We start from the raw sequence: 18864 nt of genomic DNA, 5'->3' as shown, positions 1-18864 counted from the left end.
GTTTAGTCAGGCCAGGTGATTCCCAGAAACACCTTCCCCCTTAACTAGATGAGGTGCTAAAACACTTGTATATCTTTGGCCTAGATCCAGCTAGCTGTAAGTGGTTACAGAGCAAAAATGTAATACAGGTATGGGACCTGTTATTAAGAAAGCTCGGGATATGGGGTCTTCCGGATAAGGGATGTTTTCATAGCTTAGATCTCCATGCTTTAAGATTACTAAAAGATAATTTAAACATTAAATAAAACCCAGTAGGATTGATTTGCCTCCAATAAGGATTAATTATATCTTAGTTTGGATCAAGTACAAGGTACTGTTTGAATATTTACATAATTTGGAGCTTTCTGGATAATAGGTTTCCGGAGAATGGATCCTATACCTGTACAAGCAAAGTTTATGCAAAACAACATAATAGAATTTACCGGTGTATACATCACTAAAATATAGAAGAAGCAGACCAACCTTTAACGCAGAACAGTCAAGGACAAGCTAAGTCAAACATAGGCATCAAGGTTAAGGGAAATATTTTTGGGAGTTCAGAAGATGTGTGCATATTTTTACTTGTACTATGCATAATTTAAAAGGAAACTTTCAGGATTGTCATTTATGATCTCCCTTCCTGCCTCTGAGATGTGCATAGACAATAGGGTGTTCTGCAGTTTAATATACAGAACAATGTAAGTTTTCTGTAGCCTTCACTCTTGTTTTCATGTTAACAAGGAATTTAAAGTCTCCACCAAAACGTGACCATTTAATTATTGTGTTTTTTTTTTTATTATTTTTACATTGTATTGCATACTGAAAACATTCTTATATTAAAAAAAAAATAGCAGCAGAATATCTGTTATTGTGCATAATAAAATTATGTTGTATCATTATAACCAAAACAATTGTAATTTTCTGTCTGTCTATCTTTTTTGTCTATATCTGTATGTAAGAATTTCAGCTTGACTGATACTTTTATTAGCATTTTGTAGTAACAGATGGAAGGTAGCACAAACAGCTTGCATCTGGATAAAAAATATTAGAAGTTAATGAACCTCCAAAAAATTGGGATTCATAATAAGATACCCTTGGCTGTTAATGTAAATCCAGCTTGTTTTAATTATAAATTATTAACAAAGTTAAACAACAGATAAAATATAGAGAAACAATGCATGCAAAGCAATAGAGGCCTTTTTTATTCTTATTGTATTTCACTAGAAAATGGGGTTTGTATTAAAGCCAACATACACTTGCAGGGAATTGCAGAATGAGCTATACAGTAATTTCAAAGATTGTCTGGGAACCTTCCATTTCTTTCAAACAGTGGGTTTAAATTATTTTTTTTTTTAAATGGTTATGCCCTTCCTAACCCCTAATGTCTCAAATTATGAAGAGGCTAAGCGCCATATGGGGCACTGAAGGCTGCCTTTCTGCAGGTTATATGATACTGTTTTCTGTAAGTTATATATATATATATATATATATATATATATATGTGATTGTAAATTATATCTATTTGGCCATTGAATAATTGATTTGAGACAAGAGGTGTATCTACAAGTAGTCAAAATAGTTTATTTAGTACAGACTCCACATGTTCTGTTATGAGGAAGATAATGCCAGACATTGACTCTCTGGTGCTGTGATGTAAACACATCTTTAATGAGTGCTATCAGTTTGTGCAAAGTGTGTTTTCATTTTTGTCTGATTGCAGCCATGGTTGTGGTCAGAAAAAGGCCACTTAAAGAATTTTTACTTCACATTATACGTGGTTTTGAAAAATTGGGGCTCTTTATCGTTGCCCTTGTGGTTTTAATGTCTGCTAACATTTTAATAGCTCCTAAAAACCATACAAATTCTTTCTATTCTGTAGGGACCTCAGGATCTTAACTATACTAGTGGGTAACTGCACGAATGTCATGCTCCCTCCGGCTCTAGTCTTAGTTGGCCACCCACCTGCTGCTTGTCTATATGCAGGCGAGCAGAAAATTTTAGTGGATTGGAGAGGGGGAAGACAATACAGCACACCCAGTGGTCCAGACCCCTGTGTCTGCTTTATTCTAGTTACACCTCTGTTGAGTAGTAAATAATAATTACTCTAAGTGCACACATCAATTTGTGGTCCACCCAAGGAATTTTATATACAAAACAATTTATTTTGTACTTATTTTGACAAACTTCAGTTTTTAATAATACACAGAAATGATAATTTTTGCACACAAAGCAACTTTACCCTGCTATCACCTAGCATTTTAAATGGAGATATATTTTAAGATTATAAGATTTTAATTTGTTTCCACATAATTAAATAGAACTGCATAGTTATTGTGTTCACAAAAATGTCCTTTTCTGGATATGCACAAGTGTGATATCACCATCAATAGTTATATATTATAATATATTCATAAATATAACTAATAATATTAACCAAACTTATTTATATTTAAAGGTTTAAAGCAATGCTTTCACAATCAAGTACCTTGGTTGTGTGTTTTTGCAAAATATGGGTCAGTTTTTTATTCTAAACAGATATATTTTACAAAGATAAATTTGTGGTATCTTTATTATTGTTTCTCTTTCTTTGTAGGAAATCTTATATTGCCAAGATACTACTTTCTTTGTTAATATGCAAACAGCAGTTTATTTTATGCATCTTCTTGCTAATATAAATATGGGATCTCTTATGCAGAAACCCATTATCCAGAAACCTCTTAAAACACCATTCCCCATCAAGCATTTTTTAAAATTAAAGCAAGGCTATTATGCACTTGTGACTGTACTTATAACTATCCCAGCATTTATTTTAAAAAATCTGCTGTACAAGGCTTATAAGTGTACGTTTATATTTTTATCGTGTTTTGTGTGGTTCTCAAAATGTGTGTCTTTCCCTTATGTATTAATAGTAGAGTTTTTACCTCACTGATGCAGTTGAAATGAAGATATATATTTGTACATAAATGTAAAAATATATTATAATTGCATCACACACAAATGATTTTATGCTAAGAATAATTGCTAGAATTTCTAACTGCAGTATTACGCTTTCAGTGCTTGCCCTTTTTTTATTGGTACAGCACTGCTGATATAATTCAATTTAAAATTCCTCTTTAGAAGCCAGAATATTTAATAAAGAAAAAAAAACACAACGCGGTTTAAGAATTTGGCTATCTGGTCTACCTGTCTTTAAAATTAAGAAATTGAAGGGTCAACATAGATTATAAATTTTATAATTATTTTTAGGAGTGGGGTGGCTTGAATTTAAAATGAATAATAAAAAAGGAAGCAGATGTAGTAAAATGCCAGAGGGAGATTAATGTGGAGAGTAAAATCTGTGAGCAACAAAACTGAAGCAAACGGAATCAGTGGGAGGTGGTTGTACAATCAAAAACCAAGATAAAAGAGAAATTACAGGCAACCCTGCTCTTGTCAAAGTAGTACTTATGAAAGCCTAACTGTGCCAGTAGTGAGAACCTGTGTTAGCACCTTAGGGGAAGCATGGTAGCTGGGTGCCAGGTAGGAGGGCAGCATTAGGTTTCTGGGCAAAAGCCATCTTGTGCAGAACAGATGGTACTCAAAGATGGCATGGGAGGGGCTGTTTATCAGAACTAATCAGACAATAACAGATAGGGCAGCTGGGAAGATTGACCACAGAGAAGGAATCTGCTGGGTAGCCATAGTATCCATGATGTTTACAGTGGTGTGTTCATTGATTTCATATGAGACCTTGCAAACTATCCTTTCGCAGTAACACACAGCAAATATTTCTGTTTGCTTGTTGCATTAGCTGTAAAATATCACAGAAATAACATACATAGATTACACTGCTAAACTGTAACACAGTGACATATATTTAAAAAGGATTCAAGCTGACAGAATTAAAGTGTAAACCACCACACCTGTTCACACAGGTGCATTATACGCATAACGCACAAATAGCACATTCATGCAATTTGTATCTGCTTCTCTCTGCTTTATTAAATAAGCCACTACAAAAGAAAAATGTAAAGTGTAAGGCTGATGTCAGACGAGGTGTAGGGCGGATATTTTCGGCAAGTGGAAAAACGCCCTACGCCTCCTGCCTGCACCCGAATGAATAGAATACGCTCAGGTGCGGACAGAATTACGCATAAAAACACGAGAGTTTGAAAGTCTTGCATTTTTATGCTTATTTCGGCTACATGTGCCTGCACCCAAGAGTATTCCATTCATTCGGGTGCAGGCACATGTAGGAGGCGTAGGGCGGTATTTTCAGCAAGCGATTTTCCGCTTGCCCTACGCCTCATCTGGCATTAGCCTAAAGCAGGATGCCACCACTCACGACACCATGGGGCTCATTTATCAAAGTTCGATATCTTCTGAATACAAAAAAAATCATATTTTTCGTACTGTGCGTATTTTTTGCTACTTTTTTGTTAATTTGCGCAACTTTTTTTTTACTTTGCCTCAAAAAGCGTGACAATTAGTGCAACAAAATGCTGTTGAGTCCTATTGGAGGCTTCCAAAGACATGCAAAGAAGGATCAAAGTCAGAAAGGTTTTCCCGCTGTCTACGATCGTTTGGATACGAAAATGTTGTGACTTTCGGATCGCCAATACGATATCATCGTGACTAATTTTGATTTGACTTTTTTCATAAGCACTTTCTTGATATTTGCGATCATCAGAAATTATTGTATCCAATCCGAATTTTACCCATTTCGGGATTCAAACTCGTACTTTGATGAATCAGCCCCCATGTGTTCAGTTTGCCTGTGCGCAGATCTCAGGTTCATCCAAACTGACATTTTGGCTGCTACCCTATTCATCTGAAAACATTATCATTTAAGACCTCCCTGTAGCATGTTGCTGTTTTGTGAATAAAGTATTATTTGACAGTTTCTAGAGTCTAGCAAACTCTGCGTTATATCAATAAGTGTACCACATAGTAAATACACCTCATGCTCTGTGCACTTAGGGACTGACTTGCAAAATATATCTATCTATCTATCTATCTATCTATCTATATATATATATGGCTAATTATATAAGGCTAATTAGTAGTTCATTCAGGTTGATACTATATGGTAGCTCTGAAACCTGTGCAATTAGCATCAGAATTTAATAATCAGTCCTGTAGCATCAGTTTATATTACAGGCCAACCTCATTTTCTGCTTGATAATTAGCAACAACCGCAAAGCTCAGCTTCTCAACAGCTGCACAGGGCACACAGTTCTAACAGATTCCAAGATGGGAAGTTTCTGTGACAACTGTAAAGACCTATATCATTAATACTAATTTAATTAATATGGAATTTCTACCCATATTCATCTTTAGGGTTTAGTTCACTTCTAAAAAGAATAGGGTGCTTTTCTTCTTATGCTCCCCTGTGCTGGAACACAGGTGAACGCCACCACAGGTGCGCAGGAACAAACACTCATGAGTATGAGCCCTTAAGGGCTCTGGCACACGGGGGAGATTAGTCGCCCGCGATTAACTCCCTGTTCGCGGGCGACTAATCTCCCCGAGTTGCCTACCCCTGCCATCCCACCGGCGAACATGTAAGTCGCCGGCGGGATGGCAGACGCGGCGGCGCGATTTCGCGCAAATCGCCCCGCCGCGTCTGCCATCCCGCCGGCGACTTACATGTTCGCCGGTGGGATGGCAGGGGTAGGCAACTCGGGGAGATTAGTCGCCCGTGAACAGGGAGTTAATCGCGGGCGACTAATCTCCCCCGTGTGCCAGAGCCCTAAGTATGTACACAAGTTTCTTGATATTACTATGTACACTGGACCTCAGCTCTCAGACTGGTCTACTCCACTTTTTTTTTTTACATAGTGTAGTTTTTAGTTCTTGACACTTCCAGATAGGTAATAAATTGGTAAAAGGTATCTGCAAACAACAGATTTCACATAAATACCTAGCGTATAAATAGACTTCTTCTCCCATATATTATCTAGGGGGTATCAACAGGGGGCATGCTCAGTTTTAGCCAATGGAAAAAAAATAGACCCAGTCTGCAGCTTTCAGACCACCCTTTATCTTTATTAGCACACAGTGAATTGACTAATCCATAAATATAAAATCAGTGCCCCATTGTCATGGTAAAAATATGTTAAGCCACATATGAGATACCTAAATTCAAGCATAAATACACACGCTGTTACTGACATCACTACAAGTGAGATGTGTTTGTATACAGTAAAAGGAAAATGCAGTTAGCTCAAATCATGACTGTATTAATCTAAGCCAAAATTATGATGCAGTAACACCAAGTACACAGCAGTCCATATATAAACTGCTGGAAAAGGGATCCTGAAATAGTTGCATAGTCACTTCAGAACTATAACTCACAAATGAAATCACAGTTGTTGGATAGAGAGCGGTGTCTCAAGGTTTGCCTTCCATTGGGTAATATATCTTTGTTCTTAGATTGCATTTAGGGAAATCGCATGTATATATATCTGAACATCTTTTAAAGGATAAAATGCGGTTGTCTCCAATCATGACTTTATATATCGGAGCCAAATGTATGACCCGGGAACACCAAATTTACAGCAGTCCTTATATAAATTGATAGAAAATGGTTCCAAAAATAATGGCACAGTCACCGCAGAACTATAACTCAAACATAAGGCTTTCTTTATTTACACAAACAAATAAATAAGGTTGAGGAGACTGCCTCACACAGACAAAAGCAAACAAAAGGAATTCTGGGAACGAATTCCAGACTCTTAAAAAAAAAAATCCCATTTACATGGGTTTATCCTATAGGCTACAGCTCACCCACTGGGTTTGAAGCTGAAGCCAGGACAATAGCTGATCAGATTCCCAACTACAGACCGGTTTCGCCCTTATTGGGAGCTCATCAGTGTAGTGTAGGGTTTTCTGATCAGCTTAGGTAGAGTCACCATGTGGTTCTACAAACAAATAAATAAGGTTGAGGAGACTGCCTCACACAGACAAAAGCAAACAAAAGGAATTCTGGGAACGAATTCCAGACTCTTAAAAAAAATCCCATTTACATGGGTTTATCCTATAGGCTACAGCTCACCCACTGGGTTTGAAGCTGAAGCCAGGACAATAGCTGATCAGATTCCCAACTACAGACCGGTTTCGCCCTTATTGGGAGCTCATCAGTGTAGTGTAGGGTTTTCTGATCAGCTTAGGTAGAGTCACCATGTGGTTCTACAAACAAATAAATAAGAGGCGGTCTCCTCGACTTTATTTATTTGTTTGTAGAACCACATGGTGACTTTTTTTAAGATTTTTATGATTAACTATAATTAGGATCTATACTTATCAAATATAATGGGAACCGTTAAATATATATAGATATAAATATATCACTGGCACCTTGGAAGATGAGGCCGGCCGTCACTTCTGCCTCAGGTGCCACTGCGGCGAGCAGAAGAGCGCACTAACAGGTCGAGTTGGTGGGGGCAGCGGGAATCGCAAACAGGGGGTCTGGAGGGACCCATGGCACACGACTCGAGTATAAGCCAAGGGTGACTTTTTCAGCACATTTTGGGTGCTGAAGAACTTGGCTTATATACGGTATATGGCTTTGAATGCAACTGAAAAACAAAAGTTAAATAGTTATAGTTATATAGGGTTGAAAAAAACCCAGTGTCCATCAAGTTCAACCCATCCAAGTAAACCCAGCACACCTAACCCACACCTACCAATCTATACACTCACATACATAAACTATAAATACAACCACTAGTACTAACTGTAGATATTAGTATCACAATAGCCTTGGATATTCTGATTGTTCAAGAACTCATCTAGGCCCCTCTTAAAGGCATTAACAGATTCTGCCATTACCACATCTCTAGGAAGGGCATTCCACAACCTCACTGCCCTCACCGTGAAAAACCACTTACGCTGCTTCAAATGGAAGCTCCGTTACTCTAATCTAAAGGGGTGACCTCTGGTGCGTTGTTTTTATGGGAAAAAAGAACATCCCCCATCTGCCTATAATCCCCTCTAATGTACTTGTACAGAGTAATCATGTCCCCTCGCAAGCGCCTCTTTTCCAGAGAAAACAACCTCAACCTCGACAGTCTCACCTCATAGTTTAAATCTTCCATCCCCTTAACCAGTTTAGTTGCACGTCTCTGCACTCTCTCCAGCTCATTAATATCCTTCTTAAGGACTGGAGCCCAAAACTGCACTGCATACTCAAAGTGAGGCCTTACCAGGGACCTATAAAGGGGCAAAATTATGTTCTCATCCCTTGAGTCAATGCCCTTTTTTATACAAGACAGCACTTTATTTGCTTTAGTAGCCACAGAATGACACTGCCTGGAATTACACAACTTGTTATCAACAAAAACCCCTAGAACACACTAGAACACACTACCATTCAGTAGATAGTTCGCGTTTATATTATTTCTACCAAAATGCATAACTTTGCACTAATCAACATTGAACCTCATTTTCCAGTTTGCTGCCCAGTTTTCCAATTTTGTCAAATCGCTCTGCAAAGCGGCAACATCCTGCATGGAACTTATAGTTTTGCACAATTTTGTGTCATCAGCAAAAATAGAAACAGTACTGTCTATGCCCACCTCCAGGTCATTAATAAACAAGTTAAAAAGCAAAGGACCAAGGACTGACCCCTGCGGTACTCCACTAATCACACTGGTCCAATTAGAAAATGTTCCATTTACCACCACTCTTTGTACTCTGTCCTTCAGCCAGTTCTCTATCCAATTACAAATATTATGTTCCAGGCCAACACTCCTCAATTTGATTATTAACCTTCTGTGAGGTACTGTATCAAACGCTTTAGCAAAGTCCAAGTAGATGACATCAACTGCCATTCCAGCATCGAGGTTCCTACTCACCTCCTCATAAAAGGCGACTAAATTAGTCTGGCAAGATCTGTTACGCATAAAACCATGCTGGCACAAACTAATAGTATTGTGAACTGCAATGTATTCAAGTACCCTATCCCTTATTACCCCTTCCAAAAGTTTTCCTACTACTGATGTCAGACTAACAGGCCTATAGTTTTCAGGCTGAGAACGGGATCCCTTTTTAAATAACGGCACCACGTTAGCAATCCGCCAGTCTCTCTGCACCATGCCAGACCTCAACGAATCCTGAAAAATTAAGTGAAGAGGTTTGGCAATCACAGCGCTCAGCTCATTTAATACCCTGGGATGAATCCCATCCGGTCCTGGACCTTTGTTTACCTTTACATGTTCAAGTCTCTTTTGAATTTCCTCCCGAGTGACCCATGCGTCCATAGCCAAATTACTAGAACAGGGCATATTAAAAGGGAAGCCTTCATTATCTGGCTCCTCAGATGTATAGACAGATGAAAAATAAGAGTTCAAAATTTCTGCTTTTTCCCCGTTCTCATCAACTAACTTACCCCTGTGATAATAAGGTTCCCACCCCTTCTTGCTTCATTTTTTTACTATTCACATAATTAAAAAAATAATTTTGGATTCTTTTTACTCCTAGCTGCAATATCCCTTTCCATTTCTATTTTAGCTTGCCTGATAGCTTTTTTGCATGCTTTATTTGCTTCCTTGTACCTGATGAAAGTTTCTGCTGTCCCAGCTAACTTAAATGCCCTAAAAGCACGTCTTTTCTTACCAACCTGGACACTAACACCTTTAGTCAGCCATAAAGGTTTTGCTTTGCGATGCCTCTCCTTGCTTACAAGGGGAATATACTGTTGTGTATACCTGCAAAGCAATGTTTTAAAGATGTTCCATTTTCCTTCTGTGTCTAACCCCATGAAAAGCCTTTCGCAGTTGACACATTGCAGAGATGCCCTTATACTGGCAAAGTCTGCACGTCTAAAATTGAGCGTTTTAGTTACTTCCTTATAGAGCTGTCTCTGCAGCATTATCTCAAAGGAGACCATGTTGTGATTACTGTTCCCCAAATGCTCACCCACACAAATGTTAGAGATTAGTTCATTATTATTAGATATCACCAGGTCCAAAATAGAGTCATTCCTAGTAGGTTCTTGAACTGCCTGAAATAAAAAGTTGTCATTTAGCATATTTACAAACCTACTAGCTTTTTCTGACTTAGCCACCCCATTACTCCAGTCAATGTCCGGATAATTAAAGTCCCCCATAATAACAACTTGACCCAGTTATGAAGCCTCCTCCATTTGCAACAATAGCTGGGCCTCATCCCCCTCATCAATACGGGGTGGTTTATAGCATACACCAATGATCATTTTCTTTGTGACCTTCAGCCCTACTGAAATTTCTACCCAAAGAGATTCAACGGTTTCATTGGTAATGTCTTTATTACATGGCTTTAAATCTGACTTTACATAAAGACAAACCCCTCCACCCTTTTTAATCTCTCTGTCCCTCCTAAAAAGTGTATAACCATTTAAATTCACAGCCCAGTCGCATTTATCATCCCACCAGGTCTCAGTGATACCTATTAAATCATAATTTTCAATATATGCAATAGCTTGCAGCTCCCGTAATTTACCCAACAAGCTACGCGCATTAGCCAGCATACAGCGGAGATTACTACTTCTCTCTCTGATGTTTACATTAGCTAACGGAGAGTTAGAGCTAAGGCAAATATGAGACTGTTTTCCTTGTAACGGAAGCTCCTTATCTGATAAACTATATGCCCAGCTCACTCCTCCCCCACAACCCTTTGCTAGTCCCCCTGCCCCGTCTACACTAATTTTCCTATAGAACTCTAGCTCACCCACCCCCCCCTTGTCTTGTTTAAACACTCCTCCAACCTCTTAACCATTCTCTCCCCTAGCACAGCAGACCCCCTTCCATTGAGGTGCAACCCATCACGGCTGTATAGATTGTACCCCAAGGAAAAGTCAGCCCAGTACTCTAGGAACCCAAACCCTTCCTTCCTACACCAAGACTTTAGCCACGAATTTAGCTCCCTAAGCTCCCGCTATCTCCTTAAACTTGCACGTGGCACCAGCAAAATTTCCGAAAAAATTACATTGGAGGACCTTTGCTCAATCTTAGAGCCTAGATCCCTAAACTCACTCTTTAAGGTCCCCCACCTACCGTTCATTTTGTCGTTAGTACCGATATGTACCAAGACAGCCGGGTCATGCCCTGCCCCTCCCAATAATGTGTCAACCCGGTCAACCACATGCCGAACCCTGGCACCAGGAAGACAGCAAACTGTGCGGTTGAAGCGATCCACTCGACAGATTACCCTGTCCACATTCCTAATGATTGAATCCCCTATAACCACCATCTGTTTAGGCCTAGCTCTGCTCTCCTCCCCACCACTACTAGAGAAACTGGTCTCCCGGCTGTTAGAGAGATCAGCCTCTTCTAGAACCGCCAGTCCAGAGTTCACACTCCCATCTTCTTTACACAATCTGGCAAATCTGTTGGGATGCGCAAACCCTGGAGCAGCCTCCCTTTTCCTTTTACCCACACTAGATTTTCTAACTGTCACCCAGATTACTGCCCTATCATCCTTTTGCTGCTCCTCTCCCCCCATACTATCTGGCCCCGCTAGCTCTTGTTCAGTAAGCAAGATTGTTGATTGAACGCAGTGTTGCAACGTGTTCCTCTAGTGCTCTAACGCGAGCCTCTAAAGTGGCAATTCGCTCACATCCACAACAGAGGTATGCACTTTGGAACTGTTGTTCCACAACTGCATACATGTGGCAGGCTGTGCACTGTGTCAGACAGACCTTCAATGTTGCTACCACTCATTCTCTCAGTTACAAGAACAGTTAAACAAAAATAGGTGAAAGGACTTGTAGTAACTACCTTGTTTTACCTTGTTTTTAACTCCCTTAGTGTTTAACTCCTGAGTTTATAACTCCACTTACAGAGCACCAGCTTAAAGAGCAAACACTTACAGAGCACCTACCACCAGAGCAAGCTCCACTGGAGTGCCAGTGGTTCTATTTATACAGTCTGTAAAGGTCAACTAATCAAACCCCACCCACCTCAAACTGAGGGTAATTACAAAGGAATGTAACTTCTGGCAAACCTGCTGTAAACCATATAGATCACACAAACTTTGTAAATTAGCACCAAAAACAACAATTACTTTTGAAAAAAAAATTAAACCCAACAGTTAAAAAAACACAATGGTTTTGATAAAAGTTAATAAAGAATACTTATCCCTTTTTTGTTGAATTGAAAGCAAGTTTATTCAACCAGCCACCATCCTGTTAGTAAGCCAAGCCACCAGCCTGTTAGTAAGCCTAATGATTGGGACTACTACTAACCTGCACAAGAAATATAAAATATACAGTCAGTTATGATTGGGTTTAGGACACCACTGTAAATTGCCTTCTAAAATGTATTTAATGCAACGTTTCCCTTTAACATACTCCAGGACCATTAAACAACAACTTAATCTTGTGCTGGAACCAGGGGCGATTCTGGACATATCGCCGCCTGAGGCGGCTCCTGGATGCCGCCCCCGCTCCCCAGCGCTTACCTTCTGAGCGCAGGAGCGGGTCCGAGGGCGGTGAGATCGCTAGTGCAGAGAGCGCAATTGCGCTCTCTGCACTAGAAGAGACGAATTTCCGGTTTAAAAACCAGAAATTCGGCTCTTAAAGTTACCAGGAGCGGCTTTTTGCCGCCCCTGGTAACTGGGGCGCTTCTGCCGCCTGAGGCGAGTTTATCAACTCGCCTAATGGCAGAAGCGCCCCTGGCTGGAACCATATTTGTAATACCGGCATTCGTTTTAGGGACAAAAAGGAAATTGTACAGAGTTAATATAACAGCTTACCTTTTAAATTTGAATTATTGAAAACAGATTGTAGTAAACATCAATTAAAAAGTTTTAAATACAGAAATTTTAAATAATTCACATGCTGATAGCTTTTCCCTGTAGAAGTGTGTTCATTGTTGTATCACATAGTGGTATGAAAAAGTTGTAATTGCAAAGTAATGTTCCTGTTGTGTTTTTTTTTATACTTGTGCTTACTGTCTAGCTTCTCAGCTGCATTTATCAACAGATGGCATCTCTTCCTCTCCAATTCCTCCCCACCTAATTAACGTATAATAAAAATGAAAAAAAAAAATCTAGATAGAACAATTGAATTAAAAATAATGGGCTTCATGTACATAATCTATGTCATGTTTCTTACAGGTATATGATTTCTTTTGTACTTGTTATTTAAAATATATATGTTAAACTTTTTTTTATGAACCAAATATATAACATTTGTGTAAAGAGTCACCCTCTGGGTTACCCATTTCTTTCCTGCAAATTACTTTAATTACGTTTTACTCCTGCTGTCCTGTATAGCACAGCAGCTTTAGGGTTATGTCACATGTGTTATCTTGATCTAATCTATTTGTGGCATTGCTCAGTTGCGTGACTTCAGCTTTATATCGGTGCCCACTGTCATCAGATAGAAGCACAAGTTGACCCATACAGATATTCAGGAGTTGGTTTTATATAGATTGAAAGTGATCCATTGTTTTAGTAATAGTCAATTTGATCACAGCTGAAAGCAGTGGTGGTCCAAACACATCATGTGCCTGTTTGTCTTTTTGTCTTCTGCTGTAGACAGAATTCTTACCACTGTAAGGACAATTATTTAAAACATGTCAGTGCCACAATCAAAGCTGAAAGATAATGTTTAAAGTGCTTTCTGTTTTATGTCTTTTTATTTTTTTTTTAAAGATTTTTGTTTTGCTTTTTATATTGTATAAGGAACAACAAAATCATTAAAAGAAATTATAAATTAAATTATTCACAGGTTGTGCCTTTTACGAAAGCTTTTCATCAATCCTATTTCTGCTGAGTTGTAGTTATCAGTGAATTTCACATCCCATATTTTATCAGTTTATTAAATTAGGCAATCATTTGTGCAACAGATTAAATAGTCAAACTTGTGGAATACAGCATTGGGCAATGACAGCAAAGCAAGAAAATAAAGTGCCTCATACCAGTATTTCTGGGCTGGTGGACAGTCCTAGATTAAGTAAATGAAAGTCACCTTTTCTGCGCCACTTTTTAGACATTTGTGTTTTAGCTAAATTTACATTCAGAGGTTATTTTTTCTGTGTCTACTATTTTTTGGGCAAGGTCCATGTTATGTAATACTTTAGTTGACTTTGTGGCAGGATCATAGAATTTTTAATCCAAAGAAAACCCATTCATGGGCATACATCAGCTGAGAAGTAAATAATACAGGGTACAATCATACATGCCTAGAGATGATTAGTATCTTCTGAGCCCAAATAAATGAGGTAGTAAATGTTTCAATCATGTTCAGATTAGCTTTTCATATGTAAGGAAAAGAAGGGAACTATATTAAGTACCTCTAGCAAGTATTGGCATGTTTCTAATAATATATTCAGTGGAAAGATGCCCCAGACCCTAAGGAGTGGTGCCATTTTGTAAATTAGTGGAAGGTTCCTTAGTTTAGGAAATTGGTTTGGTGCTTATATACTATATTTTTTAAATTAAAGAATATGTAAATAAAACAAAAAATTACTCGGTGCATTTGTAAGCACATTTGCAATTTACATTTTTCGTTTGTTTAAATCATAAGTAAAATAGCTGTTTATGCTCAGAAAAGATATGTTTCAATGGTCATCTAAGAATTTTGATTTTATACCTGAGCAGAGTAGCATCAAAACAATTCTTTGTATATCTTCCTTTATCTCTCTGACCATACAAAGGAATTGACCGGCAGGTGGCGTTGCTGTTACAAAACAAATTATATTAGTGGTTAATAAACAGTTTAATTGTTTTGAAACCGGAAAAAAATGTAAAAAAGCATCCTGACCAATTTTTCATTCATTTTATTTGAATGTTTACATATACATTTTACATATAGAATACGTTCTGTGGATAAAAGTACACAGTTGTACATTCTACAGTCTGCAGCTTATTCGGGTTTGGGAGCAGAGGAGTGCATTATGAAGCTGCTCCTTTGCTCCCCACTTGTTCCCCAGCCCCTAGCCAATGAGCAAAGATGGGGAACAAGTGGCACTTGTGTCCCAGGGGGCCCATAGTAAACGGCAGGCACGTGGAAACTATGTGCCTGCTGTCCCCTGCTCTTCTACCTCCCCCCTAGAGCCACCCACTCACTGGATCTGAAGAAAAAAAGGCATCCCCTCCAGCTCCTCCAGGCCTACCTGCCAACCCCAGGTTAGTGTCAAGACAACACACAAACACACACTTGTTACACTAATACACACAGATACATTCTTGGGGCATTGGCTTGCTTTTACACATTCACAGCAGTCACACATACTTACACACAACACTCATTTTGGCAAGTGTACGCATGCTTGCATTGTTATTTATTTATTTTTTTGAAAAAAAATAAAAAATAAAAATGTTTTAGCAAAGCCAAAATATTCAAACTGTGATTCTGCAGATTACACTAGGCAAAAAAAGCAGCAATGATTTTAGTGTTATAGGTTTATGCCCATGGAAATTTTGTCTGTTATATATCGATTTGGGTGTGTCTGCATGCCATGGTAAATCTGCGCATATTGGGCCTCAAACTGTTCAGTAGATTCCTGTTGTTCATAGTTAAAATGTTTTATGTTGGTACGTTATGAAATGTGGGATATATAATGGAGTAAAATGCAAGATTTGTGACAATTTTTAGAAATTTCATGATGTTTAGCATAGCTTTGTAGTTTGGTAGTTTGCAGTAGAAAGATGTATTTACCCAGTTTTGTTTTGTCAGAATTTGGTCTTGTGACACATAATACACATACCGGGAGCTTATATTGCAGGAGCCAGAGTGTCAGATGTGAAATTTCATATGCAGTATTTTAATTTGTGTGCCTCTATACGCCACATTGTTTAGTAAATCTATGCATACCTGGCATCAAAATGTTCGTAGGTTTGTGGTGTTCATAATGTTTTATATTGGTATTATACGAAATGTGGGGTATAGAATGGGGTAAATTGCGAACTTTGAGAAAAATCTTAGAAATCACTACATTTAGCTTAGCTTTGCTGTTTTGGGTTTTTCCATACAAATATGTACAGTGGAGGAAATAATTATTTGACCCCTCACTGATTTTGTAAGTTTGTCCAATGACAAAGAAATGAAAAGTCTCAGAACAGTATCATTTCAATGGTAGGTTTATTTTAACAGTGGCAGATAGCACATCAAAAGGAAAATCGAAAAAATAACTTTAAATAAAAGATAGCAACTGATTTGCATTTCATTGAGTGAAATAAGTTTTTGAACCCTCTAACAAAAAAAGACTTAATACTTAGTGGAAAAACCCTTGTTTGCAAGCACAGAGGTCAAACGTTTCTTGTAATTGATGACCAAGTTTGCGCACATTTTAGGAGGAATGTTGGTCCACTCCTCTTTGCAGATCATCTCTAAATCCCTAAGGTTTCGAGGCTGTCTCTGTGCAACTCTGAGCTTGAGCTCCCTCCATAGGTTTTCTATTGGATTAAGGTCCGGAGACTGACTAGGCCACTCCATGACCTTAATGTGCTTCTTCTTGAGCCACTCCTTTGTTGCCTTTGCTGTATGTTTTGGGTCATTGTCGTGCTGGAAGACCCATCCACGACCCATTTTCAGTTTCCTGGCAGAGGGAAGGAGGTTGTCGTTCAGGATTTCACGATACATGGCTCCGTCCATTTTCCCGTTAATGCGAATAAGTTGTCCTGTGCCCTTAGCAGAAAAACACCCCCAAAGCAAAATGTTTCCACCCCCATGCTTGACGGTGGGGACGGTGTTTTGGGGGTCATAGGCAGCATTTTTCTTCCTCCAAACACAGCGAGTTGAGTTAATGCCAAAGAGCTCTATTTTGGTCTCATCAGACCACAGCACCTTCTCCCAGTCACTCACAGAATCATTCAGGTGTTCATTGGCAAACTTCAGACGGGCCTGCACATGTGCCTTCTTGAGCAGGGGGACCTTGCGAGCCCTGTAGAATTTTAATCCATTGCGGTGTAATGTGTTTCCAATGGTTTTCTTGGTGACTGTGGTCCCTGCTAATTTGAGGTCATTAACTAACTCCTCCCGTGTAGTTCTAGGATGCTTTTTCACCTTTCTCAGAATCATTGACACCCCACGAGGTGAGATCTTGCGTGGAGCCCCAGAGCGAGGTCGATTGATGGTCATTTTGTGCTCCTTCCATTTTCGAACAATCGCACCAACAGTTGTCACCTTCTCTCCCAGCTTCTTGCTAATGGTTTTGTAGCCCATTCCAGCCTTGTGCAGGTCTACAATTTTGTCTCTGACATCCTTGGACAGCTCTTTGGTCTTTCCCATGTTGGAGAGTTTGGAGTCTGCTTGATTGATTGATTCTGTGGACAGGTGTCTTTTATACAGGTGACTAGTGAAGACAGGTGTCCTTAATGAGGTTGACTAATTGAGTAGAAGTGTCTAACCACTCTGTGGGAGCCAGAACTCTTAATGGTTGGTAGGGGTTCAAAAACTTATTTCACTCAATGAAATGCAAATCAGTTGCTATCTTTTATTTAAAGTTATTTTTTCGATTTTCCTTTTGATGTGCTATCTGCCACTGTTAAAATAAACCTACCATTGAAATGATACTGTTCTGAGACTTTTCATTTCTTTGTCATTGGACAAACTTACAAAATCAGTGAGGGGTCAAATGATTATTTCCTCCACTGTATTTACCCATTTTACATTCAGCAGAATGTGTATTTTCTGAAAATATGAGGTTTTCTGGGGTCAAGTTACTTATTTCCCACTTTTATCAAACATAAATCAGGCAGTGTTTTTTGGTAGTATATTCCATGATATATGTATGCAATAACTTCATCCTGGGGTTTCTAAATGCCAGATTCTTTGGTGATCCTATGCACAATGGACATCAAACTGTTCAGTGGACCCTTGGCTTTCATATTTAGGATGTTTTTTCTTTGTACCTAATTCTATGTGGGAGATGAGATGCTTGAAAGTGGAAACTTTGAGGCGATGTTTTAAAATGTTTCCCATTTTGTATTTGTCAGAATGTGTACTTTTCAAAAATGTATGGTTTCCTGGGGAAAATCTAATGTTCCAGGATTTTTGACTTTGGAATCTAAAGTATGCTGTATTCTGCTGTCATGCTTTTAAAATTTGATAATTTGCTGCTGGGAGTTTTTGATCTATAGAAGCCAGAAATATTAATAAAACTATACATATATGGTATTGGCACATTCAAGAGACATGAGGCTTTCCGAATCAGTTGAATTTTTGTCCATAAAAAAATATTTTTCTGCTATAAATCCCTATATAATGAAAAAGAACAATTTGTCTTTTTTTTTGGATTTAGAGCTCTTAATCTTGTTCCAAAGGTGGAAATACACAAAGACAGATTTAAAAAAGCAGATTTAGAAAGCTCGGGTTCCCTGAAAAAATGATATATAGTTTTCCTACCTAAACTAACCCCCCAAGTAAATGCCCCTAAAATGCACACACAAAAATGTTCAAAAAATGTCTGGCACTGTGCATAACTGAAATGTGAAATTCTTCTGCCACTTACAGGTTTAAGGGAGATACCCACATAACATAAATAAAAATTGTGCATAGTCATGTCAGTGAATGGCAAAATACATACAGAGGGATTAGATTTTGTTGTATCTTTATTTTATTAGCTCATGGGAACTTGCCTAAAGTGTAGATGCAGGAAAGAACATTTGTAAATTCTGAAAGTGCCTAACAATAGATCAGCTTTTACCCATTTTTTGAAATCAGGTCGAATGGTGCATTTTGTTTGCATTTTCATGTCTAGCTGCAAAATAGTAATATTAGCATACATTAATATAGATCTAGCATGCAAGAGTCTATGGGTCATATTTATCAAAGGCAAAATATTTATTGCCATAGGTTGCCAGAGGGACATTAAATCGCTCTCTATTTAATTGCGATTTAAGATGCAGTTGTTGTGGTCGGTGTTAAAAAATTTCTCTCTAGGCAGAAAAGTGCAGGTAAAATGTTTTTCTTAGATG

General features: G+C 38.5%; 1 protein-coding gene across 3 annotated transcripts in view; it reads left to right on the top strand.

Moving 5' to 3' along the window:
- sdccag8 (serologically defined colon cancer antigen 8) overlaps window positions 1–18864 on the top strand; it is a 142068-nt gene that overhangs the window by 52388 nt on the left and 70816 nt on the right. The window lies entirely within an intron of this gene.

This window comes from Xenopus tropicalis, chromosome 5 (genome assembly GCF_000004195.4).
Source record: "Xenopus tropicalis strain Nigerian chromosome 5, UCB_Xtro_10.0, whole genome shotgun sequence".
NCBI classification, from domain to species: domain Eukaryota; kingdom Metazoa; phylum Chordata; class Amphibia; order Anura; family Pipidae; genus Xenopus; species Xenopus tropicalis.
This window is presented reverse-complemented; position numbering and strand designations above follow the sequence as displayed.